Below are 10,171 nucleotides of genomic sequence, written 5' to 3' on the forward strand. Positions count from 1 at the left end.
TGCTTCTTTGGCCGACTCAGTCTCCGCCTTCGCTATGTTGGCGTCGGCTTGGGCGGAGGATAAGTTCTCCTCAACCTTAGCCAGATTCTCCAGGCTAACCCGAAGCTATTCACGCTCGATCTTGAGCTCCCTGACGAAGCCGTCTCGCTCGCGCCGCAGCCGGTGGACAGAGTGGGTCTTGCGCTGAACCTGCTCACGCGCCGACTGAAGTTCAGCCTCCGAGGCGGCTAGGCCGTTGGTGAGTCGGGAGATCTCCTCCTCGAGCCTAGCTTCACGGTCAACCAACAACTTCGGCTGGTCCACCAGCGTCGCCTTCTCAGCTTCGACGGTTTCGGCCCTATTCTTCTATGTCGTCTGGATGTCGCCGAACCTCCGGTACCTGACCTCCAGCTCGGACATATTGTAGATCAGCTGCAAGTAGAAGGCCAGTCATCAGAAGAATGAAATGATAAAAATAACACAATGAAGAGGAGAGAAGAAGAAGAAAAGCTCACCTGGATCATGATCGGATAAAAGGAAGAGAGCATCTCGATCACCGGCCGACTCCTCAAGAGCTCCCGGTCGGCCGGGAGAATGGTTGCCTGACACAACCTCCTGGCCAAATTGTGGTTGGCCAGGGCCGACGCTCCTTTGAAAATTCGAGTGTCGGATGATGCAATGCGGCTCACCGACCTAGAGTCGTCCGCCGGCACCATCGGAGCCTTACCCTGATCTGTAGCCCAGGCCTGAAGATCGGAGAGGGATGGAAAACTTGAACTCGACTGAGTTCCCCCCGAGGGTGCGACGGGAGCCACCGCAGTTCGCTCAGGCTCACTTGTTTCGGCCCGAACCTCTTCCACGGGCGGGGGAGCCGACACTCCTTCGGCTGCCCCTCAGCCGCCCCTTCCTCGGACGGTGCCTCGGGTGGCACCACCGGCACCGATAGGGCGATAACCGACTCAAAGCTCGACGACCCTTCGAGGTCGGGCTGCACTGCCGCCGTTGCAACACCAGCCGGGGATGATATCTGAGTTCTCTTGGGAGGCCGCGAAGGTTCGGCCCCAGGCATCGGTCTCTTCCTTGCTGCATGTTGCCGAATGTCGGCATCTGTCAATCTCACTCTCGACGGCATGCCTGCAATATTCAACAAAAGGTTAGCACAAGTCCGAAGATGGATGAAAAAACTAAAAGACGACCGACAGACCGAACTGTACCTAGATGGAGAACCGAACTCAGACCGGTGTCATACAGAGCTTGTTCGGTGACGAGCTCCCTCTGCTTCGGCACCGACACATCCTTCAGTCGGTGAAAGTCCTCTCGGTCTCCATCCTCCACCCGACTGTTTTCATTCGGCTGAGTCCGAGGGTCGTCCCAGCGAGAAGGGTGTTGGGAATAGTGTCCCAAAGCCAATCGTCAGCCTGTTGACGATTGTGTTCCTTTTGTATTAGTACATGAATTATAAATAAATAAAAATTATTTTGGTATTTTTTCATCACAAATGTTTCATCTTCTAATGAACTCCTGTGTTGTGGTGAAGTCCTTAGGACTATTTAGACTCGACAAAGGAGGATTTATCATTTAGTCCTTAAACATGTTCGCGACCAAATGATACGTTGTTACCAAGGACGACAATATTTATCGAGCATAGGTCGTTGTGTGCCATATGGGTTGGTTGTCCTCATAACCAAAGAGTGTGGAGACACTGGTATGGCATACAGGTGAGATGTAATGGTACATCTGCACTGAACGTGACCAACTCCGGAGCTATTTCTGCTGTCAAGATTTGCTCCGATGGGATATGGGTATAAATGTCCCTCCGACCTGAGACCGCCACGGTGACTTGCAAGCAACTCACTGCACTTAGGCATTGGACTACCTGAATTTCTAATTCAGTGACGGAAGGTTGCTGGGTGTAGTCAAGTACTTGACTTGTCGGTGCGTGTGTCAAGATGGGATTGACCACTCCAGTTTAGGAGCTGTGTACAGTCGTGTTTCAATTTAGCAAAACCTTGGCCAGGGTAGTCCTAGTGAGGAGTCACAGGACTAATTGAGTTGAGCACGATTCGGATGATATCATCAGGGTTGACAGTTTAACCCTGAGTCATCCTAAACACAGGGGTCAAAAGGGATGAATTATACGGTAACCATATTCACGTAGGTTCTGAATGTTGCGATTGCGATTATTCGATCTATCCGGTCGTCGGGTACCATTTCTAGATGGTCACTTCGATTAGTACAGAAATTGGTTCCTGTGCTACCGGCTTAGGTTCGAACCTGCGGGGTCACACACATTAGAGGTTCCTTTCTGATCTGATGGCTGATTATGAGTCTTATCTATCTGGAACTCTATGATTGAGAATTAGGATTCTCTAATCATGAGTTCCACACATTTTGGGTACCGGGGTCAAAATTTTGAATTTCGAATTTTGAATTTGAAATTTGAACTCTTTGATCAGGATTTCATATCGATGGTCTCTGATGCCTGATTGTCCATCGGATTTGGACTCAATATTTATGAGAGGTTTAATTAGTGATTTAATCACTAATTAACTCAATTTGATTGAGTAATTATTTTTGGATCAAGTCTAATTGAATTGGATTCAGTTTGGATTGACCCGATTAGGTTAAATGTTGACCTAATCGCTAAGGTGGTTTAGTCCCTGATTTGATCAGGGGTTAGGTTTAGTTAATTCCTGATTTGATTAGAATTTTATTAAGCCTAATTAAGCCTAATTATGTTGGGTTTAATTTGGTCTAATTGTGCTCAACCTATTTTAAACTAGGTTGGCTCAATTTGAATCAAACCACCTTGTTTTAAATTCCTTGCGTCACCCAACTTCCTTGCACCCATTTGAATTCACGAGAAGAAACTTCTCGTAAAATTTTTCTCACGTAAAACCCTTCCCCACATCCTCATTTGTGCGCCATATGGATGGATAAATTAATTAGTTAGCCATTCAAATTCAAAGCATGTTTGAATTTGAATGGATAACTTATCACTTGCCCTTTCATCCTTATCCATTTTGTGCGCCACATTACTTACACGAGAAAAGGTTTCTCGTGAAACTTTTTCCACGCACAAAAAGCCACGCCTCTTCTCTTCTCACGCCCAAAAGGATAGGGATAAGTTGGTTTTCGTTTGAATTCAAATTTGATTTGAATTCAAATGTGTAACCTCTTGTCTTTATCCTCTCACGCGGATAAGACACGTTCGATGTTGTTTTAAAAAGAGGAGAAAGGTGGGACGTGCGTAGAAAAATTAGGAGAGAAACTTTGGGGCGTGAGGAAGGCTTCTGCGCAAGGTGAAGGTCCAAAACCTTCCGAGAGAAAAAGAAAGAAAAAAGAGAAAATTGGGCGCAGGATTTTTGGTGTGTACCCTAGGGTTTCTACCTAGGGTTTGGGAAGTGAGATTGGTGTGCCACGAGTGTCGTGAGTCCACCAAATTTCAGAGAGAGATCCATCAGCCTCTCAAGTAACTGTGCAGACAATCCGGAGCGTCCGAAAAATCGGCACACATCGATCGAAGGAGTTCGATCAACATCTGCCATCAAAAGGGTGAAATCACGAACTAGCATTCGTGAGGAGCTGATAGACGGGAGCTTCGTGTGGACGATCCGCAGAGGCCAGACAGTTGGGTGGCTGCGACGTGACGATCAGAGCCCTCCGACGGTGATCAGATTGCGGTGATCGACTACCCGCAAAAGGTGATGTGTTCTGAACACAGTACTGTAAAACGTTTACTGATTCAAATTTGAATTTCAAATTTAAATGCATGCTGTTGTATCATATTTAGATCATAGTATAGGGTTAATTAGTATTAATTAATGAGATTAATTAATAATTTCGCTGCAAAATAGTAATTTTGAAAAAGTTTTAAAATTACCATTTTGCCCCTGCACTAAATTTTCGCTTCAAAGGGAACCCCCAAGAAAGCGAAGAAGAAGCAAAGAAAAATTGGTTCTTCCACCCGTGGATCGACGATGGAAGATCGGTAATAAATGAAAGACCCTTCCGAGGATTGAAGAACCACCACCCTCGAGCTTTCGGGTGGGGTCGGAGGATGAAGAACGTCCGGAAGAGAGAAATACGGAGAAAGGTCGGCAAAAGCCGACACAACAGAGCAAAACTGATTATTAACCGGGCTGAGTTCGGCGCCAGTTGCGTCGGACAAAGTCCGTAATAATCCAAAATGTTCCAGACGAACTCCAGAATCGGGAAGCGAAGACCTGCCCGAAGGTCCTCGACATAGAAGGCCACCTGGCCCGGAGATGGATTGTTAACCTGACCCTCAGCCCCAGGGGCGAAGAGTTCGAACTGCTCCAGGATACCGTACTGCTCCTGAGCCGTTCGACGTTCTGTCCCGAAAGTGAAGAAGCCTCCACCTCCGGGATCGACCCAGAATCATCGATCGGATTCTCCGACTGACTTCCTCAAGGAGAGGTCCTAGCCATAACGCTAGCCCCAAAAAGAAGAACAAAGAGAAAAATGACAAAGAAGAAAGGATGCAAGGAAACAAGCACGGAAAAGAAAACTTCGAGAGGAGCTTTCAAAGAAGAGGATGGAGACAACTACCTGGGACTGGGGGACAACTCGACAGAGCCTCAGCGCCAGGAGCAGATTTGCAGCAAAAGTGAAGTTTTGGATATAAGTGACCGCATATATATAAGGCCCTTCAACAGTCGAGATGAAAGCGCGCTGGATGAGGGCTTTCCGGATGCCGACATGTGGCAGCGCTTGGGCTCTTCCTTGGTCCGACGGTTCGACGCACCTGCCACCAGATCAAGCCACGTCGCCTCCATCCGTGTGAACGGTTCCGGCCCAATAGCTCCCTGACACGTGGCAGAAAAACCGCGTCTCGAAATTCATTAACCGATGGCGGTTCGTGTTCCCAAGGAGATGGCGGTTCGCATTCCCAAGGAGACGGCGGTTCGCGTTCCCAAAGAGTCATCCGACACCGGATCGCTCGTTGGTTCGGTCGCCGGAGTCAGAGCATGACGTGATGGGAAACCACTCCTTTCACCCGAAGCCGTCGTCCACGTAGAAGCGCTGGCCAATACGACATCCGACTCATGAGTAGGGGGTAACTGTTGGGATATACCGACCGACCCCTGTATGCCGACTTACCCTCGGACCGATTCGACCGACGCCCGACTCTACGGACCGAACCGACGGATGATTCCGACGACGACTCCGATGATGACTGCCGACAATGGCTTTCGACGATATCCGACCGAAGGTATGTCGGCCGAACAGACTCATACTGTTTCCAACCGGCCAAGCGGTCGAGCCCAAATCACCGACCCACTGTCGGGGGTGGCAGCCGACGTCCGACTTCCGCAAGGTACCAGACAAGCCGATGGTGTCTCCGGATCATCATCCGACGTCTCAGCAGTCGAATACTGACCTATAGTCGGCTAGCCCACCCAAATACCGTACAATCGCTATGGACGGTTGTCCTGTCAAGGACATCCGATATTGCCGTCCTGGGATATTATCCTGCCAAGGATATAGATTAATCCAGTGACTTGACAACCTATGATGATTTGACAATCTCCGACGATTTGACAACTCTCCAGTTGTCTGTACTATTAATGATGGGATCATACCGCATTCTACTATAAAATGGGATAAGGCAACAGTTTTGGTAAGTTCTGAGTAAATTTTTTCTAGCTCTCTCTATCGTTGGATTTCTGATTTTTTACTGTTATTTAGTCTTCTCTCTGATTCGGCTATCAAAGATCTTCATCGAAGATATTTTCGGTTTGTGAAATTTTTTTTTGTAGATATACGGTAAAGAAAAATTGACCGCAACACCTACGACGGAATAGGCCCATCGCCCTCATCCAACGATGACTGCGCGTGATCATATCACTCGCGTGTCGTGTCACTAAAAGTATGGCGATCTCGTGAAGGCAGACCGAAATAGCGCCTTCTTCTCTGGGGCATTTCTCGCAAGCGTCCCCAGTTCGAGACATTATTGCACGCACCAGGTGCAAGTGAACCGGGGCAAATTCCACCGCATATACACGGTGGAGAGCGCGCAATCGGTAATCGGTTAAATACAAGGGGTCGCGTGGCGTGTTATGCACCGTGGGATTTGCGCGGTCCATTTGCACCTGGTGCATGCAATACGGAGGCCCTTCTCCCAAAGAACGAAGGGCAAACAAGGGAATCGGTTCTCCAGTGTCGGAATGGGAGGCGGGCCTCGACGATTGATAGGCCTTTAGAAGGGTCCGGCGAGGGATCCCGGCCATTCTAGCGTACCAATCCTTAATCTTTTTCCTTCTTACTATCCTATTCATTTTCAGCCGCCTTTTGTATTTTGCATGGGATTTCTTGCTTGTGGTTTGCTTGGTTGATTCAATTGGTCGGAGGGTCGTCCAGACGAAGGAGATTTTTGTCGGAGCAGGCAGTGCAGACGAAAGAAATTTTGTTGAAGAGGGCTGTCAAGATCGCCAAACAAGCCGAGCAGCATGAGCGGATTTTGTTCAAGGTTGTTTTCCCCTTTTGATCGATTTTAATCCGCCGGGTTTCCTACCTTGGTTGGGTCTGTTGATGTTTGATATGGTGCTGTGGATATAGAGCGATTGGAAGCGGGGTTATTGATCTGGAGATTGGAAGTTGTTTTCTTTTTTTTAACAACTTTGTTGCTGATATCAGGTTTTTGATGGGCGTTCTTGGATTTGGTGCATTTTGCTTGATATTGGGGGCACGTAAGTAATACTTGATTCTTGGTATTTATTTTCCTGTCTAGCATTGGTAGTTTTGTTTTATTTCAATTATTTTTTAAAAAAAAAAAAAAAAAAAGACTGAGCAGGACCACAAGATGTTCCTTATGTGTATTGCTTGTTCTATGTTACATTTGTACCCCTTCGGTGGATATACTATCAGTACAAGAAATGGCATTATTACCTTCTGGTGAGCTCTGCATGAAAATGAACTTTTTTGTTTTCCTTTTTTAGAGCTTTTCTGATGCTCATATGAATAGTCATGTTAGGCTTATCATCTGTTTTATGCTCTCTAATGACTAATATGAATATTGTCTGAGGTTCCTTGCTTTCTATATAAAATTTATGCTCTTTGCTTCTTCAGCAAGGGACTACATGATCGTTAAAGTATGCAGAAGCTTTTTATTATTTTTATTTTTACAAAAAGAAAGAAAAGTGCTAATTTCATGGTTTATGTTTGCCTAGGTGGGCAGTACCGACATTGCTATGATAGATGGTATGCTGTGTGCTGCTAATTTGCAGGTTTCATTGCATTCCTTTCCATAATGACAACATTAAAGCAATGGCTTGCTATTTATTATCGGTCCTTATTTTTTGAAATTATACTTTTGGAGCGTACCTTGCTTTTTTGACTTTTCATTTAGCTAAGTTGTTTTGATCTGCTCACATTAATATTGTGAATGGTTGGAGATATTGTTGAGAACCCCATGTTGAGAAGGAATTCAATGGAAATCAATTTATCCTACAATATTAAGTAGTTGAAAATCTTGAGGAGAGCTAAAAAAGGGACGTAAAGCCTAGATGTCTATGTAATAATCCAGAATTTCATCCAAAACGACTAGCTAGAAGGTATTATTTGATTTTCTTAAACCTGTATAGGTACTGAAGATCTACCCATTACAAAACCAATGTGGGACTAAAGAAACACCAGCATGGGTTCTCATACACTCCCCTCGTTTAATCCCTAGTATCCTCATTAGGCTAAGGATCCAAATTTGATAATAAATTCAATCAAATCAAGTCAAATACCACGATATGCTTGTGTCATCCCTGGATATATCTATGTTGCAATGTCTTCTAGTCCACATGGGTCATGGATTGGGTTTGCTTAGTACCATTTGTAACAATCTAAGATGTCACTTAAAAAGGCTAGCCAAAAACTATTATTTGGGTTCCTTGGTCCTATATAAATACCCAAAGATCATCTATTATATAACTGATGTGGGACTAATCAGACACCAACACTTATCTAGTGAATGTTTAAACAAGAGTTAGGAAGCAATCACCTTACCTGATCAAATTTACCTTTTCATTGAATGGAGTTGCATGGTCGCTGCGAGTGAGGTTGGAAGCAGTTTATGCGATTCCAATTATAGTATGTAAATGGATTTCTTTTACATTTGAGTACTTTAGTCAGAGAGATAGAAAGGTGGGAAGAACATGAGAGAAGGCCATCATTTAATTTAAAAAAAAAAAAGGCTGATGGGAAGGCAACCTACAAACACCAATTTCAAGCATTGTTTAATATACAAATGAAGCTTGATCCAAGCTCCCTAGTTTACTGACTTAAAATAACTGCTGTAAATTAAAATTATTCCCACCTCCCCATTCCCATAAATTTCAATGTAATTTAGGTTTGTTTGGTAATATAATTCAAAACTTGCTTTGTTGGTTTTCAAGATCTTTCTGCCAAACTACTTATCAAATGCACAGGAAATGGCCTCCCATTTGGTTAGATCTGTCTGTGCTTGCTATAGCATGGGGCTAACCCCCCCAAAAGTTTGCAGGAAATGATGTGGAGATGGAGGAAGCGCAAAAGAGTTTATCCTCTCATTCTGAAGGTTCGGAAACACAAAATTAGAGGTAATGCTGGGTGATAAGGAGGATGCCAAGCAGTCCTTAGGAGTCCTTTGGATTCAGAGTTAAAATGAGTGTTACTGGACTGTCGTCTTTAATAAGAGAGGCATTATATTCTTATGCTGAGTTTTCTGGTGTGTATTACTGTCAATTTAATTGCTTTATTGCTTTGTCCTTTTGGGAAAGGTTTTGTTCTTTGCTCCTTTCTTTTTCTTGCATTTGAGTGCATCTAAGTGGCACTGTTTCGCAACAAAACTGGAGTCATCTTGCTTTGGTTTCATGGGTAATGATTGCTTATCTAAATTCCAAAGAAGCGTACCTTACCCCTTACGTGTTGTGAAGTTCAGAAGGATCTTAAAGCTTAATATCATAATTCTGAATATTATTTTTCGGACTCTTATCTGTCCTCATCCTCAGGATTTTCTTTAGGATTGTTCAGCTTAAAGAATGAACTGGATAGTGCTTGTTCAGCTTCATTAGTACACATTCCATGAGATAATCAATGACCGAGGAACCATAATAGATTCCTTGAAGATGTTAATTTATCAATTGCAGTAAATTTGGCTGCAACCATGAAGATTTGTGAGACCTCTTGGGAAATTTTCTAATCAATAGTATTAACAATGGAATAGTTTTTCAAAAGCAAATTGTCAATGTTCTCCTTGGTAGCATTATAGCTTGAATACTGAGTCTTTTTATTTTTATTTTTTTAAATAATAAGAAAAGGGACTGATTCGCAATCTTAAACTGTTCTTGTTTGTTGCAGATCTGATGGATCGAGCACAAACAGTCAGTGAAATATGACACTGTACATGTTTAGGAGGAGACAATGTTCTAAAGGTGTGTTAGACATTGTTCTCTTGGGATGCTATTATCTTGGTTTGCAGGATCTGGGATATTTCTGCTCATGTAGTAGGATTTTAGGTTTCAAGTATTTGGAGGTAGGGCAATAGGGATTCAGATCCTTGCAAAGCTATTCCTCCTAGTCCATCAAGTCATCCCACCACACAAACATGCACGCACGCATGCACAGAACCTCTGAATCAGTGACCTCTATGCTGATTGAGAGTTTATCCTTTGTAATGATATGCAAAGAAGGGAAGGGGGGCTAGGGGAGTGTACTGGAGCTGAAGATGTAATTTCTTCTTTGAATGAATAATATTTGTTTAGAGTTTTCTACACATGCATGTGTGCACAAAAAATGTGAAAAATGAAAAGAGGCAAATCTTTGTTTTCTGGGAAGGTGGTCTGATGTTGCTCCAGCTTATGTACATGAATGGATTCTCATGGAAGATATGGAGTTTAAATATTGATGTCTTTGAAACAAAATCAATTGTTATGGAGTTTGAAGTTGGTTGAGAGCTGGAATAATGCTGAAGTTTATAGAGACAAGAAGTTATAATTTGTGGTGAACTCTTTGCAATACAGTTGTTGTGCTTGTGGAAGGAAGCAATAGTAGAATGGTTGAAGATGAGACTGGCATCTTGGACTAGGTCTACAATTTTTGCTGATTCTATTTTGCTTCCTTTCAATTGAGATAGAACTTGTCTTTAAAAGAAGAAAGGAGATATCATCGTGGGCACATAAAATAAATGGAAAAGTATATC

The 10,171-nt window shown here is 43.9% G+C and overlaps 1 long non-coding RNA gene across 1 annotated transcript; it reads left to right on the forward strand.

Annotated features, from left to right (window-relative positions):
- The first annotated feature begins 5,781 nt into the window (after positions 1-5,781).
- On the forward strand, positions 5,782-8,759 carry LOC105047698 (uncharacterized). Its single transcript, XR_012141970.1, has 2 exons — positions 5,782-6,472; positions 6,640-8,759. It is a non-coding gene; the product is annotated as an uncharacterized lncRNA (long non-coding RNA).
- The last annotated feature ends 1,412 nt before the right edge of the window (positions 8,760-10,171 follow it).

The sequence above is a fragment of the Elaeis guineensis genome, chromosome 6, assembly GCF_000442705.2.
Source record: "Elaeis guineensis isolate ETL-2024a chromosome 6, EG11, whole genome shotgun sequence".
Classification (NCBI taxonomy): Eukaryota; Viridiplantae; Streptophyta; class Magnoliopsida; order Arecales; family Arecaceae; genus Elaeis; species Elaeis guineensis.